Source organism: Poecilia latipinna, unplaced genomic scaffold (genome assembly GCF_001443285.1).
Source record: "Poecilia latipinna isolate Pla-1442-1.1 unplaced genomic scaffold, P_latipinna-1.0 Scaffold1618, whole genome shotgun sequence".
Taxonomy (NCBI): Eukaryota; Metazoa; Chordata; class Actinopteri; order Cyprinodontiformes; family Poeciliidae; genus Poecilia; species Poecilia latipinna.
Genome location: NW_015114234.1, coordinates 50,553 through 77,450, shown reverse-complemented (window position 1 = coordinate 77,450; position 26,898 = coordinate 50,553). Strand labels below are relative to the sequence as shown.

The following is a 26,898-nucleotide window of genomic DNA, read 5'->3' as shown; positions in this document are numbered from 1 at the left end:
GGGGAAAAAAAAAAAAAAATCTCCTTTTTTCTGGTTTGATAATATGATGTGGAGGGAACATATTGAAGTTTGTGGGGTTAGAATTTCTTTTAGATAGCAGAAGGTCTACCAATGGACTCATCAGCTGGTGAGAAGTGAGATATTGTGTTCGGCTCTTTCAGTGATGGGGAAGCAAGAGGCACAAGTATTAAATGGGTGTTATATATACATATATATATTTCCACAGATTCATCAGAGCCTCAGTGTCGGGGTTCTGCCATGTGTTGTAGTTTCTGAAGATGTTTTTCAATGAGAAGGTCTTCACAGGTTAGGAGGAAATAAGATCATGAACCAGTTTTTTCTGCACCAGAGTTTGTAAGAATTGGAAACGACTTGACAATATTTCTGAAAACAACAGTAGCAAAGCTTAGAAGTGTTAGTTTTGGCCTTCAAATGTGAGCTGAGTATTGTTGTTGCTGCTTTTTACATCTGATTTTGTTGTGAAACAAAGACTTTAATGAGACCTGGATTTTTTATCTGGTAGATGAAGAATAATAGACAGACAAGTAGGTAACCACTAAGATATATAGCTAGATATCTAGACAGACTGCCGGGTAGCTATAGACAATATTTTTTTTTCTTTTTTTTCAATTTATTGCTGCCATGCTGTAAGCTAACAGTGCTAACAGCCATATTACAATGTTAGGAATAACTTGTGACAAAAGAAAAATACCCCTGAGAGAAGTTGTGTAGGTTTGTCTGTAGCAGTTTAATGGTAACGTGTCTCTAATGGTGCAATCATATTCAATAAATTAAGACATGCATTGCGATGAGGCTTGTTTGTCGGATAAAAAATGATAACCTTTTGAAAGGTATTCAACATACTTTTTGATTAAGCCCAAGTTTATGCATTAAAAATGTGTTTTTAATCGGTCTGATGTAATATTGTAATCATAAATGTCATGTTTTCATTAGCCGTAAGTGGAAAAATCATCATAATTAACACAAATAAAGGCTTGAAGACGCCAGTATAATCTGTAGTTGATCTACATAATGTGTTTCACTCAGTGAAATGAGCCACTGAAATAAATGAACTTTTCAATAACAGTTTGATTTATTGAATAGGTTGGTACACGTCGAGGCTCAACAAATTTCCCCCTAGAAAGCAGCTCAGTGCAGGGCTTCATGCTCTTCAGGTGAATCAACACCCATGTTTCACAGTGGATGCAATAACAACAAGAGGCTTCTGAGCGCCCTGCAGGAAGCTCCACTTATGGTCAGACAGGACACCTTAACTGGGAGTTTCAGCACACGCACACGCACACACACACACACACACACACACACACACACACACACACACACAGTGTGGTCATACAAATCTAGAGATTTAGAGACATTTACATTTAAACTTTCCAAGCACAATGGATCTGATTATTACAGATTCTTAAGGTTTATTGAACTATGCAGTCAAAAGAATTTTGTTGAATTGTTCGACTGACTTTAGCTGGTTTGATAAATCCAGTGGTCTGTGATCCCTCAGCAGGTTAAGACCAGTGAGTTACTGTGAGCTCTTTCCAGTCATGATCTGTGAAGACTGTGAAAGTAGTGAAGCGTGACCCCGGCTTAAAGCTCGCTTCATGTTGTTGTGAGTTCATGTGAACACTTGAACAATCTTTGAATTTTACTGCTCGTTTTGTCTCTCTGCTCCGAGTTTACTGAGTTTTACTTCATATAGAATACTTGATCATTTCTCTCATCCACTCAAATTCCCATCCTCCCTTGTATTTCTCTGCTTTGGTCATTGTGCTAGTTTCCAACATGTACTGCTCCTGTGGTTGTTTGGCCATTTGACCTAAGATGGAGAGATTGAACAAAAGAAACTTATGAAGAGATTGTCCCTCAGGAGATGAGCAACTTGGCCAGAGCAGGTGGATAAACTCACAGTCACTCAGGTCTCCATTGATGTAAGACTTTGGATTGATGTGACAGAATGGATTTACTGGCTGCATTTCCGAGAGGGAGAAATTTGTATTTCATTTTGTCTGTTTAGTTAGACCACATAAAAGCAGCATAATTACCAGTGTTTCTCCTTGACTCAATGCAATGAAATGTAAATGGATTTTTGTTTTACTTTCTGTCCAAAAAGCCTTCATTTCTTGTCATGACTGATAAAACATGTTTTCCTGCATTTGTAAACAGAGTTTGTTTTGGTGTTTCTGCTTGTTGATCAGAGTAGCATTCCCTCTCACGATGGAAAGCGTTTGAGAATGAACATACAGTCTGCTTAATAGTTTAAGTGTTTGAAAAGGATCTGAATCCATAAATCCAGCCCACAGATCTCTGAGGAGCACTGGCCCATAAAATAGAGAATTATTGTGAACACTTTGAAAAAATGTTGTCTTAAAACACCAGATGGTTGTAGAATCACTGTAATGTGTCTCTCAAAATGTCAACAAGTTCCTCTTTGCATGCTTTGATCGACTTTCATGTAATTAGGAAAAAAAGTCAAACAGGTAACGTTCATATCATTCTCAGGCGACGGTCATTTCGCTCTTTTGCCATTTTGTACTTTTGCTCTTTTGGTCAGATGCTACTTGATGTTTTGTGCCTGATTGGAATTAAATTAATATTTCAGACAACAGGGACATTGAATTTTGTTAGTGATGACCAAACATAACAGATTATTATTTTATTTTATTTTATTTTATTTTATTTTTTACTTTTTCTTCTTTCATTTCTTTTAATTTTTCATATTTAAAATTGGTGAAGTAAAAAGAATAAAAATGAACTGGAGAATGGCCTTACAGCATTATTAGTTTGGTTAAGTTTGTTGTAAAGTTCCAGGTAAATTATAGAACAGCAGTCACAAAAGGCCCAACAAGTTAAGTTGGCCTCATGATGCGTTTTTCTTTCTTTGAGAATTTTCCCATCAGTACAGAGAAACTCCCATTTGTCAGTCATGAGGTAAAAAGAGCGTCTTGTTTTATGTAAAACATAATATGAAATTTTATGCACACCCACATAATAATCAATGGCTTTTGCGTAGTTCCACTCCCACAAATACTGATGCAGCGAGCCCTAGCAGAGGCGTTTGAATGTCAAATATGATTCAATTTAATCTGGTGCAAGAACTTGCAAATGGCTCATCAGAACTGTCAAACGATTTTCATTCCAGGATATGGATATTTTATTGAGGGAAAACAACAGGCAAATATGTAGCCCTATGCTTAGAAAATGAAATGCTTAAGCCTTAGATGCTTTTAATTACATTTGTTATGTTTAACGTACAAAATGTAGGTAAGGTTGATGTTGATGGGATGGAAGTTGTCGAGCTGAAGGAGACCTTTAGAGCTTTGTTGTCTTTGAGAAGATTTTTCTCTGAAAAAGCAGACATGTACCAAGCCAAAAGTCTGGCTGAGGAGTTTGGAAAGGCGATGGAAAAGGAAAAGGACTTAAAGTTTGCTCAGAAATGGGATCTGGTCACCATGGATTCCATGGACAATATGAATACTGAAGGTAATCGGGGTAGATGAGATTTGCCCAAGATGCCGAAGAGTCTGAAAATGATTGGATTGTTGTGGTAGACGCGTCTTTAAGAAAAACCCTGTGAAGCACCAAGCCGAGGTGGTGGTCTCGGATTTTAGTAAGGGGACTTGAGATCCTTTTTCAAGTGTATTTACTTGTAATTTGTTTGAGTTGTAGAAAATTTGCCACTTTCAATTCAAACAAAATCTGTAAATGTTTGTGAAGCAAAACTTTCCATTTGTGTTGCCATCATTTTTAAGGTTTTGCCCGGATTTATGAAATCAAACAATGTCGGCGTCAGAGTTTATGATGCTAAAACTTTCATTTGTGCTTCTTTTGTTTTGAAGATATTCATGAAAGTTTAAAGGTCAAAAGTTCAACCTGCCCCTCTGCTTTACCCAAATCAAACAAAATTGGCGTCCGAAGTTTGTTCTACTCTTTGTGTGAAAATGTTGAACGTAGTTGACCGACAACAAATTTCTTTGATTTTGTAAATGTGGGAGGGGCTGGCTGACCTTCTGTGACCTCCACAAACTTTTACTAGCATCTTAAAATGATAGCAGCGCAAACATTTGACATCAGTTTTTGTTTGATTTCAAGAAGGTGGAATTCCAATAACTGGAATACTGGAGAACGTATTCCAGTTACTGAGGGATCACGCTTCACAGTAGCTGGTGTATTCTGGTCTGCTCTGAAAGGAGGCGCTGACTGGTTTCCAAACATTTCAGGGGTATTAAAACAGTGGAGCAAATCTTTACCCTTGTAGATTTACTAACAGATTGGTGGGAGTTGCTGCCGTCTGGTCCGTGTGTGTTTTGTAGTTCTGGAAAAATCTAAACTGTGTCCTTTAAGTTGTTTTCTGAGGGCTGCTGTGGGAATATGTGGCTGCTTTGAATTACTTTCCTTGCATTAGAAAAGCAGGAAGGTCTGCATTCTCAGCAGAAAGTCAGTCTTGCTTCCAAAGCAAGTTGGACTCCATGTTACCGACTCTGTTCGTCTAGTTCATGCACAGGACCTCAAGGTGCAGCTGCTGCTCTGGCCTATCATGGTGAAATAAAAATATCCATACTTTGAAGAAATTGTTTTAAATGCTACATCTACAAATCAAATCTCATCAGTGGACATTAGAACGAGATCCCGTAACTCAACACCTGAGATTAGCTTCTTCCACCAGGTGGTTGGACTAGAGAGGGGGGGAGAAGCACCAACACTAAACACTCAGTGTGCTTAAATATTACGTTATCAATCAAATCAATGTACTTTTTATCTGTTTACTGCTAAATTATATCAATCAGTCCCTCTGGTTTCTTGAGAATTATCGTGGAAATTCACGCAAAATCAACAATTCATCACACTTTTTTCGCATTAATACTTAATCAGTAGTATATTGCAGATTTTCCACAAAAATGGTCAAAAACTTTCCTACTTTTACTAATCGGCTGCCTCAGCCTTAATGGATGTCAGATTATAGTCCACGATCTAAACGGCGAGTAACAAATGTCGCATTTGCCATCATAAATAAGTGCAAATATCGCAAATGTTTCCTAATTAGTACCACAACCACTCTGATTCTTAGCGCAAAAAAGATCACAGAAAGTATCACGAAATCCTGGAGGAACTGAAAAGATGTTCAATATTATCATTTACTTTTAAGAATTAATTGATTTTTTTTAAATTTTATTTATGAACAGGTTTTATCAATATATTCTGACACAACCGGCTCTTTAAGAGCATTCATGATCTTGATTTCACCCAAAGCAAAATATGAGCTGGACTCTCCTGCTCTAAGGCATCCTGAAAATCTTCCCCTGAAGGATTTCCTGAATGTGTGAGGGATTTTCCACAACTGGGAAGTTATGGATGAGTTAATGGATTTTTTTTATGTTTCCTTTAATTTTATTTCAATATTATCTTATGTTTTCCTTAGAAAAATCCCAAAATGTTTATTTAAAATAATAATAATAATAATAAAAAGCTTGTGGAACCTAGTCAGTTGATTAACCTGAAAAAGGAGCTACTACTTCACAACACAAGTGCGCCTCATTAACCAGCTCGCGTTTCAGGCTCAGACATTTTTTTGTTCCACGTCCAAAACAAGAGTGAGGCTTATGCAAATACTTTCGAAAATGTAATCACTTGTGTGAGGTATTTTCTTTTCTTTTGTTTATCAAATCCACCCTTTTCTTTTTTATGTGATTATTATTTTGTTGTTCAGCGTGTGTAATCTCCATCTGTTTGTTCCCTCCCCCATACCTACTGCCAGCTATGTATTTTCTTTTTTTTTCTTTGGCATGTTCAGCTCTGTTTTATTGGTCGTCCATTGTAATATCCCTAAGCAATGCCAGAAGGGGTTTTTAACAATACAAAACTATGCAAGATAATACAACCCCAGGCATAATTAAGCTTGCATATTTTTTAAAAACATATATTTATTGATTTTAACAAGAGAACAAGAAACATACATATATTCACTTACAAATACTTGAAATGTAGACCTAGACCAGACAAAAACCAAAAGGACATACATACAGGGGAGGGGAATAGATAAATAATAATAACTAAAAAAGGGGGTTTGCAACAGACCCTCAATAGATCAACCAACGTAAACATCCGTTTGACTCACCATATGACCTTATACCAGTACCTTTTCCACTCATTGAGTTGGATATCATTTTGGCACAGCCAAGTGTAAAAGACAGACCAGATTACCCAAAATTTATCAAGCTTGTTCTTAGTAAAATAGCTGATTTTCTCAAGTGCAAAGTAGAACGTCATTTGTGTGGTCCATTGTGAAATTCCACATAATGTCCCTTTCTTCCAAGAGAGTGCAATGCAGCGTTTAGCTTCCAAAAAGGAGACATTAAGTAAGGATCTCAAGTTGTTTGGGATAACAAAGTCTTCAGGATAAATATTCAAGATGCACATTTTAGGATTCAAAGGAACCTTTTTACCAATCATCTGACCAATCACAATCAATACATCCTTCCAAAAAGCCAACACTTGAGGACACACCCACATACAATGAAATAAAGAACCTTTTTTGGAAATACATTTAATGCAAGTGTCAGGAATATTAGGGTTAAAATGATGCAATTTAACTGGAGTGATGTATTGCCTAGTCAACCATTTGTATTGTAATAATTTGGAATTTGTGTTAGCAGTAGAGGTGTGCCGATCGATCGGCCACTGATCATAATCGGTCATAAGGCAGACATAAAAGGGACAGTCTCAATCTAGGATGCTTGCCGTTCCAAATGAAGCTGGAAAAAGTTTTATTTATCTCCTTAAAGAAGGAGAGGGGTAGGAAAAATGGAACTGATTGGAAAACGTATAAAAATTTTGGCAATATTGTCATTTTTATAATATTGACGCAACCTATTAAGGAAATGGGTAGTCTGGACCATCTTTCTATTAACTGCATAACTGATTCTGTAAGGCGGTTATAATTAGTTGGAATGATATTGTTTATTGTAGGGGTGACTTTAACACCTATAAAGGTAAATCCTTGTTTTGACGCTACATATGGAGTTGAAACTGGATGATTGAGACGTTCTTTTTCTGATAGGTACATTATTTCAGATTTAGGATTATTTACCTTATAACCTGAAAAAACTTCAAAAGACTTAATTAAATCATTTATTGTGGACATGATGTTACCCAACTTAGAGCAGAACAGGATTATGTCGTCTGCATACAAGGCTACTGTATACGATGTTCCAAGCTCCCTATTCTTATGTCGGTTATATTATCGTGTTTGCGAATTGCCATAGCTAAAGGCTCGATGGCCAGTGTGAACTACAGAGGAGAAAGGGGGCAGCCCTGCCTTGTCCCACGTTTCAATTTAAAGGGAGATGAAGTTAGGCCATCGGTTAAGATTTCAGCTTGTGGGTTTGAGTAAATTAGCTTTACCCAGCTAAGAAATTTCCCTCTTATACCAAAGTGTTCCATAACAGGAAACATATATTACCATTCTATCCTGTCAAAGGCCTTCTCTGCGTCCAGTGACAGGATAACATTGTCTGGAACTTCAGATTTCTCAAAAATTAGATTAAACACCCTTCTGATGTGAAAACCCTGTCTTCCTTGTACAAAACCATTTTGATCAGAGTGGACCATCATGGGTAAAAGTAGCTCCAACTTCCTAGCTAACACTTTACACAAAATTTTAACATCATTATTAATAAGAGAAATTGGCCTATATGAGCCCCATTGAGTTGCAGGTTTACCTGGCTTCAGGAGTAGGGAGATGATTGCAGTACTAAGTGCGGGAGGGAAAGATCCTTTATTAAAGGATTCTTGATACATGTCGAGCATTGGAGGTATCAGTTTGGATTGAACATTTTTATATATTTCAATTGGAATTCCATCAGGCCCCGGGCTCTTACCACCTTTCATACCGGATATAACCTCAGACAATAATTGTGCATTGAGCTCAAAATCAAGTGATTTTAAGGGTTTGTTATCTAGGGGAGTAAATTCTAATGAATCCAAGAAATCAGTTTGTGCCTGTGGAGCTAGGTCTGAGTAGTCTGAGCTATACAATCTGTAGTAAAAATTTGAAAAGGCGTTATTTCTTTTAGGTCAGATGTAAACACCCCTTCAGCTGTTTGAATTGAGTTTATTGCTTTATCTGTTTGTTCCTGTTTGATACGCCAAGCCAACAGCTTACTGGCCTTTTCACCTTGTTCAAAATATGGTTGTTTCAGTCTCATTAAACTTTTAATTGCTTTATCTGTAGACAGCATGTTGTATTTAGCTCTTAACCTAAGAAGTTCTGTGTTTAGTTGGGTTTCAGGATTATGAAATAGTTGTGTTTCTATGTTTTTAATAGATTTTTCAAGTTGTTCCAATTCTTGTTTATTAGTTTTATGCTTGAAGCTGGTAAAACTGATCATTTGGCCTCTTAAGAATGCCTTAAAGGCCTCCCATCTCACAGTAGCCGAGGTTTGGTGAGTGTTCAGTTCAAAATACATATCTATTTTTGTTCCAATAAATTGTATGAAATCTGGGTCCCTAAGCCAAATTGACTGTAGACGCCACATAGATGAAAAGGAAAGATTAGGAACCTTAAGACAGAATGACACCGGAGCATGATCAGATATTTCTATACTGTCATGCCAACTATTAGTAATGTGTGGAACTAGATCAGCTGAGACTAAATAATAATCAATTCTTGAATATGTTTGGCAAGTACTAGAATAGCATGAGAAAGAAAACTGATTAGGATGCATATTTCTCCATATGTCAACCAAATTGAGTTCTTTCATAAAGTTTAGTAATTCTTTCCTTGTTTGAGCATGAGAGACGTCTTTGCCTGTAGATCTATCTAACGTTGGAATGAGCGTACAGTTAAAACCACCTCCTATGATGTACCCTCCAGGAAGCGACGCTACAGACAGAAACAGACGTCTAAAAACAGCAGGGTTATCATTATTTGCCCCATAAACATTGACCAAATTTAGTTTCAGACAGAATCACACATTGTACGTTTTGATATCTGCCATATCAATCCTCAGTTACATCGATGAGCTGGAATGGCACCGAGCTGTGGATTAGTGTAATTACGCCCCTCGAGTGTGAGCTAAAGGAAGTAGAAAACACCCGACCATGCCATCTTCTCCTCACTCTACTAACATCATCAGGGGTCAGATGAGTCTCCTGGAGGAAAACTATCTTAGCTTTGAATTGTTGAATCTTTTTCGTCACCTGTCTCAGTTTGACAAGTTTATTCAGACCTCTTACATTCCAAGAGGTGAACTGAAGGTCAGAGGCCATCAGAAAAAGGGAAAATTATTTCAGTTATGGTATGTGCATTTAAGAGAGAGCTGCAGAGGGAAAACATAACGAATAAAGACAAGAAAGTATAAACGCAATAAACAACAATTGGACAATAGAGCGTAAATCCCCAAACAAAGTACGCCCACCCAACCCACTGAGAACACTTCCCAAGGAGCCGTCCAGGCTCGGCCATGAAGCCCTGGTGGTCCACCCAGCACTCATGATGGAGAGGAACAGCATATAGAGAAACCCCATCAAACCGCAGCCCCCAGAATCTGGAAAAAAAAAACAACAACAAAAAAAACAACATGTTTTCATGCATTTGTACCTAATGCACAGGTCATTAAATCTGTCTTTGTTTATTTGTCCTCACAGTGAGTTGTAGTTTTGGATGAAACAGAGCTGAACTCTATATTTTTTATGCTATTTGCTTTTGCTCAACGTTTTGGAATTAGTACTTAATCATAAGGAAATTTGTCCATTGTTGGACATTTAATTGTTAGAGAATGCTTAAAACATGCAAGGTAACTGTGTCTGTCACAACCGGTTAGTAAAGTGATAAGCTGAGTCAGACGGTGTGTGTGCAGCACATGCCTCTCTCACTAAAGCGGTGAAGTGATATCGACCATCTTCACGCAGCTCCTGAACAGCCAGGCTGTTAATTACGGACAAATAGTCAGTACAACGGAAGAATTAAAAAAAAACATTCAAACTTATATTGAGAGGTTGATGTATATCGAAGGTCATACATTCAGAGGAGAGCCAATAAAATAAGCTACATTTGTTATTAATCTTGTATCAAATTTTTTTTTTCTCAGATTGCCATCAAGACAAACATAAAGGTTTTAGATTTTAGAGGCAGAATTTCAGTCAGTAAAACCACCTTTTTTTTTTTTTACTTATTCACACCAAGACTTTGACAGTAGTGAGGTAGCATAGAGAATGTTGTGAAATAAATCTTAAGTCGTGAGAGGAGTACAGAGGAGTACATCCAAACAAAATGAAGCATTATGAATTCCCACTGCTGCCATGATTCTCTAACCCCCAGTTCACACTTCTTGCGTCTCTGCTTCGCTGCGCCCTGCAACAGAACGGACTCCGCAGTGAATACGCACTCATGACTACATTTGCTCAAAATCCTAGCTATCTTCATGAAAATGTGGGTATATTTACACATATATGCTGTCAGTTATTTTATTGATTTTATTCTGAAACCCCTTGAGGTAAGTTCTCTCGCTCAAGTCTCAGTAGGAATGTTTGTCAAGGCAGAAGAAGTGAGAGCAATGCAGGGAAAAAAAATAATAATTTTGGAAGTTGAGAGCAGCGGTATTTTAGATGACAGTACTCATTGCTTTTATGACTGACTTTATTGAACAAACCCTAATTTCCCATGCATTGTTGGAAGCACTTCTGAGCAGAGCAGGACCACATGTAATGTAAAGTAGGGTGATCAGGAATGGCTGAGATTCCCCGCTGAAGTGAGCGTAGTAGCAGAGTGGAGCGGAGACACATGCAGTGTAAATCTACAGTTAAGGTTGCTGGTCATTTTGCCCATTCACCATTTTGCACTGGTGTAGTTTTGGTCATTTTGCACTTGCATTTTTTGGTTTAGTGTTTGGGATTCATCTGCAACTGTACATTTTCAAACAACCATTGTTATAAAATGCTGTTCTATTTGTAGCCGTTTCAGAAGAATGTCTTACTTATTTTGAGAGCCAATGATTGAAAGTACATTTTCATAGCCACAATGTCAAAATCATTCATCCAGCTATTGACTATACCAACTTATTCTGTCAGGGTCACAGTGGGAGGGAGCGGCTAAGGGGTTGTGGGGTAGTGGCCTGTTGCCTACTATCTTTGGCAATAGGCAACTACCAAAAGGTGGGATACAGCCTGGAAAGGTTGTCTGTCCATCACAGGGCAACACAGAGACACATAAAGACAATGTGCACAGTCAATGTGGTCAGTTAACCCACAGTCACATTGATGGACTGTGGGAGGAACATAGCCATGAATAATATGTCTGAGATCATTAGTCAAGCTGCCTAAAACTGGATTAGAGAATGTACAATGGCCAACTAAACGGCTATAGCCAACATCATAGTATTTCTGGAAAAAGGAGACATTTAAACTCTAATCTCCTGACTTTACTGCTGTCATAAGGTGGGGTTGAAGTGGTGAGGAGATGACGCAGAGAACCCAGGTTATGGTGAAGATGAATTTAATGATGAATGTAGTTCACATAGTCCAAATCAGGCAGCACGGCAGGAACAACTAGCACGCAGCTAAGCACCGGTAGCAACTGACAATGAAGACTAAATCAACTGGAACTGACGTCGACACAGGACTTAACCAGTACAACTGGGAAGACGGACAGACAGACACAGACTGCAAACGTTTGACAATTGACAAGGACCCGACAGGGAACACAGACAACAGGTGGGTATAAATACACACGGGGTAATTAAGGGAATGAGACACACCTGGGGAGCAATCAACGGGGAGGACAGGACAGAGACTCACAGGGAAACAGGAACACATTGAAAAACTCAAAAACACACAGAAAACCACGGATCATGACAACTGCTTGTATTCAAAATGTTCATAAACAGCAGATGATGTCTTGATGAACTGTTTATTAGTTAAAGGTCGCTGATGAGGAGTACGAGGTTTAAAAGCCAACAATTCATTGGCAAGAGAATGTGAAATGTAAAATGTTGAGCTGGGGTCCTGGGAGAGCAGCTGTGAGCAGGACAGTGTCGGTGCCCTTTCACGTGTGGCAGCCATTGCCCATGAGAATACTGGGTGACATTTAACTGTGTAGATCATCGGCTATTGGAAATTCACCATGCCCCCTTCCTCAAGTGTCAAACAACACAATATATAGCTGAATGTTGCAGACCGTATTTCAGCGCACAAAGTTCAAAAACCTTTCATCTGTTGTCTGTCAGCTCCTGCTGAATAGCAGGAGTGATGTGACGATGTGAAGCCGGCCTTACCAACACATTCACAAAATGATTTATCCGCTCACACTGAAATTATTACACATCTGAGCTGTTTGTAACAACAAGTTTACTTCATCGTCACTTTTAAATTCTCTCTCGGACCTTTCAGAGTTTTCTTCTCCTTTCCCTTCATCTCTGTTCAGACTTGGAAGACAGATCAAAAGGTTATTGTCTTCACCAGTCTAGACTATATTGTTATGACTATTCAGTCTACCTCATTTGTTTTATTTTTTCCTTTTGATGTGTTCCAAACATGAATGCAGATTAATTATTTCTCTCTCATTGAGCTGTGACCAGCCTGTTCATTGTCCACTTTCCCAAGGCTTCTAATTAATATAAAGCAACAACAGGTAGCAAAATAAAGGAATGCAATTCATGAGATTGTCGTATGTTGATAAACTTCAAAGAGAAAGCCAGAGAACATGCTTTTCCTCTTTTTAAGTCCCGTAATTATTGAGTTACCAGAACGTTGGTTTTAAAACTTCCTCAATAAAGTCTAGAATCGATAGTATCTAATGTGTTATTGGACCTGGATTTCACTAATGTTTGAAGTTGAGGGATGATGTACTTTGAATTTTATCACAACCTTTTGTGGTTATTATTGAGACAGCAGTAAAAAGAAAAAAAGACAATTAAAGTGTTTAAGAAGTTATGTAGCCGTGTTTCAATCAGCCAATGGTGCGCAAATTGGAATTATGAAAGTGAACTTGGTTAATGGAAACACGGCAACTTAAAAAAAACCCTCATTTTTCAATGAGAATTTTTTTTTTTTGGTGCTACGACGAGGTGGTTTAACAGCTGAAATTTGTGTATTTCACAAAACTGTAATGTAAACATTTTTTTGCATCACATGCAAAAAAAAAGTGACCAAAAAGCACATGTCACTTTTAACAGAAACGACAAAGACGACGACAGGAAGCGGCAGGAGGATGATGGTGAAATGTGTTTTTTTAAATGACTTATTACATGAGCAAACTTATTCATATGTGACTTTGTGTTCCTCATTTGATGGAAACAACACAATTGCGAAAGTGAGTCTGTTTGACATATTGGCAAAGGTTTACAAGATCGTACTCTTATGGAAATGTGTGTAATAAATAAACCAGAGGGAAAACAGACTGGAGTAAAACCGTTGAGGAGCAACGGCTCTGCAAGTTATTAGAAGAGCACAAAGGAACCGCAGGTATAAATACAGAGGAGGCTGATTGTGGAACAAAGAACAGGTGTGTGATTAACTGAATGCGCTAAAGCTACATAGGAAGCATGAGTGGTGGAGTAGAGGAAACACAAAATGATTGCAAAGGACCAGGAAAGAGGATAAAAAAAAAAATTGTTGCAATAAGTGAACAGAGCAGCGATGACAAAGCAAAGCAAAATATGAGAGTTCGAGCAAATTACAAAGCTAATATATTAAAAAATCCAAACCTGGAGGCTTCAGCGCACCAGTTCCATTAAGTAATCCAAATGTCGCACAATAATTGCTTTCAGTCAATATTTTCTAAATTGAATGGTGTTTATTGCTGCTTTTATGGAGCCAGCAGTGGAAAACAATGGCTAAATGAATTCTAAACACATTTTTTGGGGGGGGGGTGGATTTGCAAACATCCTCAATTTATTGACGTCTAACAAAATAATAATTTCCCAACCCTCCAGCTTGCCAATTGGTCATATTTTCTGATTAATTCATATGCAAATATTAGAACAGAACAGAATAAAATACAATAGAAATGTCCTTTATTGCCCCACAGTGGGGAAATTCAGATATCGCAACAGTGAGTTAAGGTATGTGGGAACTCACAACACAAAGATAAAAAAAGAATTATAGAAATAAGAGACTGTAAAGACACATTTACAACTACAACATAGCAGGAAATCAAGCAGCATAATTGATGGTTTAGTCCAAAACGCGCTCACAGACTTTATTGCTTCATATTTAGGTCCATTTATACGAGTATCTGTTGGCCATTTAGGAAACATGTAAATGTAAACAGTCTCACACTGAATCTGGTTGAGTGTATTCAAGTCAACACAACCTTAAGCGAGTTAGATGACTAAATAAAAATGTCATCCATCCATTTTCTTTACACCCTTGTCCCTTAGTGGGATCAGGAGGTGCTGGTGCCTATCTCCAGCTAACGTTCCAGGTGAGATCACCCTGGACAGGTCACCAGTCTGTCACAGGGCAACACAGAGACACACAACCATGCACACACACTCACACCTAGGGACAATTTAGAGAAACCAATTAAACTGACAGTCATAGTTTTGGACTGTGGGAGGAAACCGGAGTACCCAGAGAAAACCCACACATGCACAGGGAGAACATGCAAACTCCATGCGGAAAGACCAGGGCTGGGAATTGAACCCAGAACCTTCTTGCTGCAAGGCAACAGCTCTACCAACTGCGCCACTGTGTAAGAATGTCACAAAAAGTAAAAAAAAAAGAAGAAAAAAAAAGAGCCAAACAAAAAGACGGGAATAAAAGTTTAACGATACACCGAAACAACAAACGGTTCTAAAACATACGAGAGGTGGGAAAGCAAACCTGGAAGCGGATCAAGGAGCCATTGTGCTCCAGCTCAATGGCTGATCAACAGAGGTGAAGCAGAAGAGTGGAAGCGGGAAGCACAGAGACAATCAGGGGGAAAAATAGCTGGAACAAGAGCAGTAATGAGCCGAGGCTTTTGAAAGACACCAGGTGAACGTGTCACACTCTTTAATGCCGCTGCAGCATTTTAATTGAGCCAGAAGCGCGCAAAAAAACACTTCACAGATGTTTGTCGAGTACCCTCGGAGTGGCCTTGCTTTCACCATCGGTTTTGCTTGTAGTGTATTGTTTGAAAGTGTTATCGCTGGTTTTCTTGATATGCAAATATTTCTTTGGAGAAAAGAGAAAACTATTGGTATTAGGTACTCAAACATGCGCAGGCTTTTTGGGTGGCAGCTCACCGACTGTGCCAGATGGCTTTTAAAAACACAAAAACAAATTTAAGAGAAGATAAATTAGTTTCTCTCATGTTTCCAGAATTTTTATCTAGAATATTCTTTAGTGCTTTCTCCGGGTACTCCGGTTTCCTCCCACAGTCCAAAAAACATGACTGTTAGGTTAATTGGTCTGTCTAAATTGCCCCTAGGTGTGTGTGTGTGCATGGTTGTGTGTCTGTGTTGTCCTGCGACAGACTGGCGACCTGTCCAGGATGTACCCCGCCTCTCGCCCGGAACGTTAGCTGGAGATAGGCACCCCTCCCGACCCCACTGAGGGACAAGGGTGTTCAGAAAATGGATGGATGGATGGATATTCTTTAGTGCCATCAGGTCTGAGTTTCAAAGACCAATGCATCTGTTTTAAAGGGGCAGTATTATGTATTTTTCCAGGCACAAAGTGATGTTTTATAGCACTGAGTAACCATGTTACCTTCCGTTATTATAAAAATGCTGTATATATATCATTTTTATAATATATACAAAAATTGTATATAAAATATACAATTTGACTTTGTACTGTAACACCTTGAAATTGGGCCTCTGTCTCTTTAAAAACTCCTGCTCTTTCTGAAGCTCCGCCGTCAGGAAGTCATCACAGCATGGCTCCTCTGTTAACCCTTTAACAACATGTTTACCAGCGTTACACTGAGAAATGGCTCCTATAATAAGCTCAACTGATATACAGTTCGATCAGGTGTTTGCTGATTGCTGCTGGCTAGTCTGAAGGAGCCGAGTGTTGGAGTTACAGAGGGAGGGCTGCTCTGTGAGGCGGAAACACCGAAACTTGGAAACTGCAGCTCACAGGAGGAGCTTCGTCCTTGAAGGCGGAGCTAAGTCCATCAAGGCTTTTTGCACAGCTGAATGGTTGCCATGGACATTAAAGGGTTTCTTAAACATATGAAAGGAAGGGGTTTTTTTAATGAGGGAATTGCCTTATAACATGATGTAAAGCTCAAAAGAGTCAATTTTCCATAAGACTACCCCCTTTTAAGGCTTTGTAGTCAGGTGGCTGCAGTAATCACTAGCAAAGGTTTAAAAGTTGCTACAGAAAGACAATGTGTAGAAAGACAGTTAGACTGGTGTTTGGAATTTGCATTTATGTTAGAGAATTTGCCAACAAAAGAAAAAAAAAGCAAACAAATGAGCATGTGTTATTTCCGTTGACACCTGTTGCGATACCTTCCACGGACACATCGTCTCACAGCCGGAGTGATAACGTGCGTCAACTAAACAAGAATCTGCCGTGATAGATGCGAGAGCGCTGCCTGTTTCGCTGGGACCAGATGGGAGGAAATGCAACACCCTGCTCGGTGGTGAACGGCTGATGCAATCGCTCCACATTTTCTGCTCCATCAAAACCGAAGGCAAGCGTTTGAACACGCCTGCTGGTGTGAGAAGGATCTTAACACATGCGCTTTGTTTGGTTTTATGTGTTGTGATGACACAAAGGAGAGAGTAACACTTTATCCCGAGAGGTGTGGATAACGCTGGCACGGGCCACCAGCATATTTGTTTGTGTGACTGAGCGCGTTCAGACGAGCCGGACATAAAGAGCTATTGTGCTCTGAGAGAGATCTCTTACATTTCATACATGCCTTAGTATGCTTAGTTAGTTAAAAGAAAAGAAAAGAAATCTCGAAACTTTTAGGATTTCTTTTTGGTAAATAATTTTTGTTTAATTAATATGAACTAATGTGGCTTGTGTGTCTCAGTGTTGCCCTGGCGTAGACTGACGGCATGTCGGCCACCTGTTGGCCAACGACCCGGTTCCCCTTTGACCTTTAGCATGTACAGACGATGGCTAATTCAGGTTAGCCTTACACTATTCAGGTAGCTCTCATTATATAACTCATCCAAGCGCTGGGGTGATGTTTGTAGCCACTTCCTGTTAGCGTACCTCAACTGTTTTGTGAAGTAGCACTTGGTTTTTATAAGTGAAAAAAAGGATTTTTTTTTTATGCTTTCCAACAATAAAACTAGCAGCATTAGTCCCAGTTGCTATATCTTCGTACATACTGTAACTTTAGCTTGATTCACATATTAGTAAAAAAGGTAATTACCTTTACAATTATATTTTTTATTTTTTTACAGTTGATTTCACAGTTAGCTCCTGGCTTCTTGCACATGCTTTTAAATATAAATAGCCCTTTCTGAACCATTTGAAAGAAGGGCTGTTATTGGTTTTTTTTTGGGTTTTTTTTACATGTTTGACCAAGGTGATCAATAATGATTTTGTCAGTTTCACTTTATTATATTCATAGTTACACTAATTGAACAAATTAAAGTTGTGGAGCTATTTAAGTGTGCTGTATTTAAGTATGCTGTACTGGTGCTGAGCTATCAAATTTTGTAAGTCAGTACATTTATGTAAACAAACAAAAAAATGTTTTAAGTCAATTCAGCACTGATTTTCTGTATCGGATCTGTATCGGCTGATACTAAACCTCAGATATTGGTATCAGAAGTGAAGAAAGTAAATTGGTGCATCTCTGTGCTCTTCATAAGAAAATACTCATAATATTAACTATATTATCATTGTTGCCTCATATTGTAATCATTGGCTCACTTTGCCTCGTGTATTTTTACACATTTGTCTGGGTGCATCACGTTTATCAGTGAAATCATATAATTTATTTCTGCTAAAATAGTTCTTAACATTTTTTCAGAGGGTCCAAAGTCCCAAATAGTGCTAACCCTTGTAACAAAAATATGCCATTTAGGGAGCTGTTAATGAAGATTGAGACGTACACCAGCGCTAAAGCTAGCTGCTCTGAAAACATCTGTTTCAACTCAGTTAAGTAGGAAATGGCAGCACTTTATCCCTGCTGCATAAAACCAAAGCATGTCAGAATCATTTTATTAAGCCAACAGAAAACTGTGCAAACTTAACAAATGACAGTATCCATCTTGTAAGCAGATGATAAGAAAAAAAAAAAAGTGGAACAAGCGTGGTATTTCTTTGTGCCTCCCCCCGTCATGGCTTCCCTACGGCTTTTCCTTACTGTCTGTCTCTGCCTCTGTCTTCTTCTCACCTCAGTGCTCTGCGAACTCTGAGCTCCCATGGAGTGGGTGTGCTCCACACTTACATAAAACCAGCAGGTTACACAATTTAAATGCTCCCTCTACCCATGTATGTGTGCATGCATGTTCTCCTGCATGTGGGCTAGTGGGGCTAAAAGTCTTGACAAAGTCTAATATAAAAGGAAACGACTAATGATATCACTGCATGCGAGTGCGTGGGTTTTTTGTTGCTGTGCAGTGCTGTGTTTATCTGTCCTGTGTGTGTGTGTGTGTGTGTGTGTGAGAGCAGGAGAGAGAAAGAGGCTTTCCTTCCAGAAAAGAAGCACAGCTCCCATTCATTATGTTTATATCCACTTCCACTTTGTTCTCTATATGATATTTAAAATTGATGTGAAGTTTTTGATTGTCTCTGTATGAGAATTCAAGGTTCTCAAAGCTGACGGGGTTTTCTGCACATTTAGTGGAGGAATGTAGAGATTCCCTCTCGGATAGCTTAAGCCTTGCATATTGGTAAAGTACTGTTAGGAATATAATTGTTCACCATCCTTATGAAGATGTTAAGCTGTGACATATTATTAGGCCCATTGTAGACAGAGAAAATTAGTATGTTTTCACCCCCCAAAAAATCTCTTGAGGTTAATCTCAGAAATGTTTTAGGACAAACAAGACAATTTCTGAGCTCCAAAAGTTTAAAATTTTCATTAAAAAAGAAGAAAGAAAAAAAAACCCTCACCTTTTGAGATTAATCTCAAAAGTTTGCCAGAAAAAGAAAAAGAAAATCTGAGATTCTCAGAAATATTCTATGAAAAAACTTGGAATTTTTTGAGTTTTTTTTTCTTTCTAGAAATTTCCAAGATTTTTCTAGAAAATGTTTGAATTCTTTTTAACATTTTAAAGAAATACATTTCCAAGTTGGTTTTGTTTTGTTTTAGAAATCTCAAAATATCTGCGCTTTTTGGCAGGAACTTACTTCATTTTCTTCTTACCTACATTGGCTCTAATGAACCGTCGTACTAAGAAACTGAGAAAACAAGATGTTTGAAAGCTTGTGGAGAAAGTTACAGACGTTACAAGATCTCTGTTTGATCTCTCTTCAGTTCTATTACTTCCAACTAAAAGTTCCTTTGCTTTATTTTAAATTATGACATTTAAATGCCACACTTAAGAGATTTTTGAAAATCATAAATGACGTGGCTTTACTTTTCAAAAGATTATTCAGCAATCTGAATAATCTTTTCAGATTCCTTTTTCAAGGTAACCATGGCTACACTGGCTGTTACATATTATGTTGAGTCGATTCGGTCGGATCAATATGGAGAAATAATCCCAACAATACTTTTCACAAAAGGCTTTATTAGAATTAACATGTGTATGAAGGTTTCACAAGTTAATCTGATGTTGATGTGAATTCACACTATGGAGACTAATGAAAACCTTAGTAGAACATAATCTTACTGTAACATTTAAAGTAAGATTTACTTTAATTTCATGCTACACCATGCAGAGGCTCTGTCTGCACTCATGAATGTCGCTGACTTTGGATACCGGAGTGGCTACCTGACAATCAGCCTGATTCTGAATAATCACAATCTCTTGAGCATTAAACTTTAACTCCCAGATTGCATCAGTTGATCTTAAAATATAGCAAAAATTTCCACTTTAGACAATATTTTGTCTAAACTAACCTAGCCCATCGAAGGGCATTTTTAATTCCACACTATTCATCTACTGCTATACAACACGGGGGCACATAAAAAGCAAACAAACAAACAAAAAAAACAACATTTTTTTCCTTACATTTCCTTTCAACCTCCTACCTTTATTTTGTGTTATCGCTAATAAAATTCCTTTGAAGCTCAGAGATGCAGCATAATGATTTTCTTCCCATTTCAGTGCTCAGTCAGCGGTTCAGATGCTTAGAGAGTTACAGCGATTCAGATATCGACAACCCAGCTGTCATCTTCGGTTAGCGGGTGTGTTGGTGGAAGTGTTTTTGTTTGTTCCTCACATTCTAATCTCACACCCTAGCACACCTTTTTTTTCCCCCCTTTTTTTGTCTCTTTGCAGTTGCTTTTTCCTCCCCCTTACGCTTGTCATCTGTCTAATCCACCTTAGGTCTCTCTTTTTATTTTTTATTTTTAAAACCCACTTATCTCTGCTTTTTTCTATTTTTTATGTCCAACTCTCTCTCTCTCTCTCCATCTCCACTATGGTACAATGGATGCTGTCGCTTAAGAGTGCCATCCTTTCTTATCCTCTCTCTATGGTTTCTTCCAAATAAAACACACACGGGAATCCAAGCGTATAAACCTGTATATCCCGGCTCCTTGTGCAACACATGCTCACTCGCACAGAACTCAAGGGTGCTCCTGTGTAATTCCAGTGATGAGTTATTTTGCCTCGGGGCAGATCTTTCTCGCGGGGTATCTGTCATATCAACCACCCCACGCACCTTCCCCGTTTTTTTCCCTCCCATACATCATCCCCGTTCTCATGCCTCCCTCCACCCTCTGCTCCCTTTCCGTCTCTCATATGCATACAAATTTCATATTGTTTTATTATATCCATCTGATTCCCACAGCCTCTCCTGCTCCCAGCTCCTAACCGCCAAATGCCGTTCTCCTAATGTTTCACCGTTTCAGGCCATCTCCCATTGTGGAAGTTTCCCTTCCATCATACACACTCGCGTGTCCGCCTGTCTGTCCGTCTGTCCGTGTTCAGCCACCGGGGGGGGATTCATTAGCGTGGATGTAGAAGGGGGGTGAGCAGCTTCCTCCCTTTTTTGAAATCAAAAGTCCGTTGATGCCACTAATGAATGTGTGCCAGGACAGAACCTAAGCAACGGCAGCCCTGATGGGGGTGGTGACTCACTGATCCCAATGAGGCGAGATTTATTACGGGAGGAGAAGGCTTTTAGACATTTTTGAATATAAAAGATTATAGATTATGCGAGAAACGTCTATGCCTGATGATCAGCTATTAGTGCCGTTTCTGCAGGTCGTTCTGCCGATGCGTCACAAACGCATCAGATTCGACTCGGCGGGAAGCATAAAGAGCGATGCACGCTGGTTAAAACTCAAAGCTCACGGTACCGCTCATTATGCAAGGGGACTTTTGATTGAAAGTCAGCAGCAATAATTTCTAATATAAAGACATTAAACTTTACCCATGATGCACTACAAATTCCCAAACTTCTGGTCAGTCACTGTGACAGGCTGCTTCCAGTAAACATGAGGTGTGTGTATTTCCACTCCCCCAAATACCGACTCCTCATGCGCGTGTCAATAATGTCATTTATCTCAGGAAGTGAGAGACTGATATACGGTCACTTCCTGTATCTCTCAGGGCCGTAGATAGACAGATTGTGTTAGCAGCAGAGGGCTACAGCTGCATCGCAATCTATTTTTACCAGCCATAGATCCTAGTGGTCCGATACTGTCAGAGCCTCACATCCAGACTAATGGAGGACAGGCTTAGAAAAACACAGCAGTTATTCACTCACACAGTAAAAAACAAACAAAAAAAAAAGACTTGTGGGAATACAGAGAGTCACAAACAAGCTAGCACATATTGAATTTAATCAAAATATTGATTATTAATCTCTACACAGAAATTATTTTGTTGCATTGTGAATGAAGAAAAGGAACCCAATAAGTGAAGAAATTAAAAGGCATTTAAATAGTTTTTAAAAAAGCATCCAGAATGCGACTGAATTGAAGATGTATCGTACATGCAGCGTTGGCATTTCCACAAAGCTGAATGCTGTTCAGAACCAGCTTACATCGACGGCTGGTATTATTGATGTTTACACCAGGAATCACAGCAGCACAGAATTTAATCCAGCAGGGAAGATGCAGTTTTTAAAAAATCTTTTTTTTTTTTTAGAAACAGAGCTGCAAAGAAATTCTCTAGAAAAACCCCGATGTGACAACATGAACCGTCGTGCAGCTCCGTTTAAAATTTGATCAAAAGCATCGAGTCAGATGCCAAAGAAACCGGAATAGCTTCTCCAGCAGACGTCTGACAGCAAAAAGAAGATTCATAGACCCCAGCTGGTGTTCTAAGTTTTCATCATTTTGATGACTTAACATCAGAACTTCAGTTTCAATGTACTGCTGCAATCCCTTGTTGTTTGGATGATTAGCTTCAGTGATTTTCAGTTTTGATCATTTCTTAATTGTGTGTTTTTCTGCTGTCTTGCTATTTTAGTTCACACCTTTGTTTTACTTCAGTTGTTTTCATTGTTTGTGTTTTAAATCTTTTTCTATTAGATTAATATTTCCACCTCGCCGTTCTTCTCCATGCTATCCCAGCTGCTCATCATTTCCTCATTTATCCCTACCTGCTCCATCCGCAGCTGCATCCATTCATTTGTAATTAGCTCTTCTGGTCTTTCTGTGATTTGTTGTCAGTATATTTCAGCTCCCTGGTTTCATTATTCTCCACTGGTTTCATCTTTTGCACTGCGGTTTTCCTCCAGGTCATCCTGTTCACCCACAGCCTCACAGTTTTGTGAGTTTTTTTTTTTTTTTTTCCCTCATCTTCAGTAAAAGTCTTGAGATCTAGAACAATTCTGGCTTTCTGGTCTGCAGACTTAATAGTTTAAAGAAAAAAAATGAATGTCTTTCAAAATGTGGACTAACACTGATCAGCATCTGTGTTTCTATTTACCAAAACATTGCACGATTTGAAATTACCAAAATAATTTTGATTCACGGAAACATGCAAATGGAAAAAAAAAATAATTAAAGAAATTTAAGAACAGATGAGAACCAGTTTATCCACATGTAAAATACTACTTGCCATCAAAAATGCCTCTTTTCTTGGTCTGCTGTTCCAATTTGCTTGACCAGAAACAAATGTGAGAAAAAAATCAACAGAAAAAATCTGTGAGGCGACAAATACTTTTCCACAGCACCGCCCGTTTTTTTTTTTTTTTTTTCTTAGCCGTGATTTTCTTCTCGGTCTAATCCACTTTGACTCTGCATATGTGTCAGGCTTTCTTGTTTTATGGTCTCTGTACGTTAAGATGAGTCTTTCTTTGACCTGCTGGTGCATTTCATCATGAGGGACTACATCAGTGAAAGTAGTCGCTCGTGTGAAGCCACAGTTAAATGACTGCGGTCATGGGGCAGTTTGAGGTTAAAACCCGTCCTTGAGAAAAGCACTCTATTCTTGTGTGTGTGTGTGTGTGTGTGTGTGTTGCTATGGCAGGTTTCTGCTGGGCTGAAAAGGCTTATTTGAAGTACTGAATTTGAGCTGACTATTTCTTGAATAAAATCAAAGCTCAGACACGTAGCGCGTCGCGTCACGGTAGCTTGTTGCACACTCCGGCTCATGGCCGAGTCAGAGCAGGTCAGAGACAACCAAACGTTTACTCCTAGCAGGTTGAATTTCTCTGAATTATTCAACAGCCTCTCTACCAGTCGTGTCAACTCTTGTCTTGTTCATGCAGGAGCTTGTTAGAGGCCCAACCATTTACATCGACCTCACCCCAATCTAACAGCTTTGTCTTGTTGTTTTTTTACACTGTTTCAATCAGTTTACACATAAATTTCTAACCAGTTTAAACATCTTTTAGTTTTCAAAGTGACCATGATTTTATTCTGAAGCTTAATGAGTCACATGTGGAATTTGGGAGAGAACCAAAATGGAGGAAATATATGTAAAACAAATGTTTCTCTATAAAGGTTGGAGTTTGGAACCCAGAACCTGCTTCTCAACTCGGGTCTTCTGATTTTCACAACGATCATCCGCATCTGGCAGGATCGACTGCTCCCTTTTGAAGCCTGGGGAACCTGTAATTCCCAGGTTCCTTCTGCAGAGTTCCGGACAAACCAAGGTCGAGGTTTACTCCTTTTGGCCGGATTAGATTCTCCATGTGCCAGCACTAACTTGAATTTTTGGATCCAAAACTCCTCGAGTTTCAGAAGCAGGTCTTCTCTCTGTTTTTGTCCTTAGCGCAGGAGGAAATCCTCTCCTAATGATGGGAGATGAAATTTTATCCTAATGGTGAGATTTTGAAGAACCCCATGATGTCAGAGTATCCTTCCTGAAACTTTTCTTCTTCCTGTTGCTGAAACCAGAGTTAACGCAGTGTATTGTTGAATCAATCGTTCATAACAGCCTTTTATAATCAGTTTTTCATTATTGGAAATCCAAGAAAATAGAGTAACTAAAATCACAAAATTATTTTCTTTTTCGCCAATATGGGAGTTTTATGAAACTGCTTTGAATACAGTAAAAGAGGATGAGGAAAATCTAAAGATTATGACAAAGTGCACATGTGACCTGTAATAAATATGCAAATATATCAACATTTTATTTTAGTTTGAACAATTGAAGCTTCTGGGACAATCCTTTAAAAGATTGAGAAGGAATATATATATATATATATATATATTGGACCACAAGTGACTTAATATTAGAATTTCAAAAGAACTCTGACATCCGCTCATTTTTATTCTGTGTGAACTGACCTTTGAACCAGCTCTTGTGAAGTGCAAAGTTTGACAACATTCATCGAAGTGAACCTGGACGAGTCCCAACGCTGTTTTTCTTTTCTCCAAATTAGACAAATGTTTTTCAGGTATATAACAAAGACTAAACAGAGACAATGAAACATGATTTTGTTTGTCAAGAATAAATTAGCTTACACTATATTTAAGAAATTTACGGTAACATATACACAAGCAAGCAAGTTCAGTAAATTCTGACCTAAAATGTTTCCTCATTAAATATATTTTGGACCTGAATAAACATAACCCGATAACAATAAATGTTTGAGTAAGACGGAAATGTAATTTGAATCCCGTACTTCCAAACCGACTCTTCAGAAAAAAAAATATTACTGAACTCCACTCAGTTCTCTCCCTCCCTTGATCCTCTTGTATATTCCTGGTAAATAAAAATTTCTCCTCAAATTAATTTCCTCCACAACCTCATTGCCTCGTTCATTGTCTCCACCAGGTTCACGTTCCAGTCGGCTAAAGGCTAACTCTGTTAGCTGTCATGTTTGGAGCACGGGGGGTATTTCCTCTGCTTATGGAACAGCAGATCACCGTAAGGAGGTGTCAGCTTCAATTACACTCTCTCTCACACACACACACACACACACACACACACACACTGAACTGAAACAGAGCATGGAAGAAATACTCAACAAAATGTAATGTTAGCTGAATAAAATTCAGTTTATTTCTACATTATTAACTATCTGTAGATAAAAAAAAATAACAGTAGATCATTAAAATCAAATTTTTGCATCAGATCAACCCATTATTGTAAATGCTGGCCATCTTTTGAACACTGTCATTTTGACAATTATTTTCACAAGTGTCTAGTTGGAAGATCGTCTTGAGAGGTTTTCTAATCTGTTAAATCTGCAGTGGATGAGGAGGCGTAAAGGTAGCACCACCTCATCCACTGGTGCTAGAATGAAGTATCAAAATTGGTTTATTTCGCAAAATTGTGATTAAAACATTTTATTTACGTCACACGAGTCGTACGATCAACAAGCGGAAGTTGCCGTTGGCACAAACCACAAAGAAGGCGTCAGGAAGTAGCTGGAGGATCTACCAAATGTGCTTTTATTTAATGTGAATGCTGCCATTGCAAAACTGTGTTGTTTTTTTTCCAACATTAGGAGAATATTGATAAAGTCTTGCTCACATTTGGAATAGCAGCGAAGCTGGTGGGCCTGTATTAGTCAGAGTTAGCAAACAGATGCAGACAGACTTGCTCATATTTAAATTTGCGAAGGCAAAAAATCTCGCTGGCGTGAAAACACACAAGCCACTTGTAGCTGCATTAAACCCCGCCAACTTCTCAACAACACCTACAGAGTTGGCCCACACACACACACACACACACACACACAAACAGGCTCACTACACACACACACACACAGGTTCACCATGCACACGGAGCGTTCCTCGTGCCAACAACAAAGTCTGAATGTTTTGTAAAGCATCACTAAAGCTCTAAGAGGTGGCACCGACTGTCTGAATAGGACAAATCCACACGAAGCCAATGTGGCTAATCGGAACTGCAGCAGCTGTAAAACACCTGCTGCAGTTCAGATTGCAGAGAAGTGTAGCAATCCTTTATTCCCTTAACTGCGTCTGCAGCCAAATGCCTCTTGTTGCTCAGCAGCGTTTCTCCTGCCTGGGTCTGACGGGGAGCTCAGCTAATTGCTGCTTATGGTTTGAAGTCCAGAGGAAGAGAAACTGAGACTGGAGATGCTGGGTGGTGGTTAGCTGACGGAGCTTTTAGCTGAATAAATCTGCCGTAAGTCGTCTCCGCTAACTGTGTGACGACTGCACTTGGATGAAAACAAAAACAATTTGTTCCTCTTGGGCATGAATAATTAGTTAGGTCAATCTTTATACAGTACAAACGCTGCGTGAAGCAGGAGTTTCTCATCTTGTGGAAAACGATTAAAATCGCTTCTTTTGTTTCGTAGATCTTATGGAAAACATTAGGAGACCTCTTGCTTTCTTTAAGGTTTCTGTGAAAAGCTTAACTTCTTGAATGATGAGATTTACAAGCACGCGTATCTAAAGCTCATTTGGGTCACTCAAGTGTGACTCATATTCGCTTT

At 38.8% G+C, this 26,898-nt stretch overlaps 1 protein-coding gene across 2 annotated transcripts in view; it reads left to right on the top strand.

Annotated features, from left to right (window-relative positions):
- The window catches only part of LOC106964051 (voltage-dependent T-type calcium channel subunit alpha-1I), an 84,485-nt gene that overhangs the window by 15,111 nt on the left and 42,476 nt on the right, over window positions 1-26,898 (top strand). Inside the window, exon 2 of one of the 2 annotated variants that reach the window (XM_015059288.1) lies at window positions 18,313-18,374. The exons of the other annotated variant lie outside the window; for it this stretch is intronic. The gene's annotated coding sequence lies outside the window, so the exon portion shown is untranslated. The remainder of the gene's footprint in view (window positions 1-18,312; window positions 18,375-26,898) is intronic. 2 annotated transcript variants of the gene reach the window in all.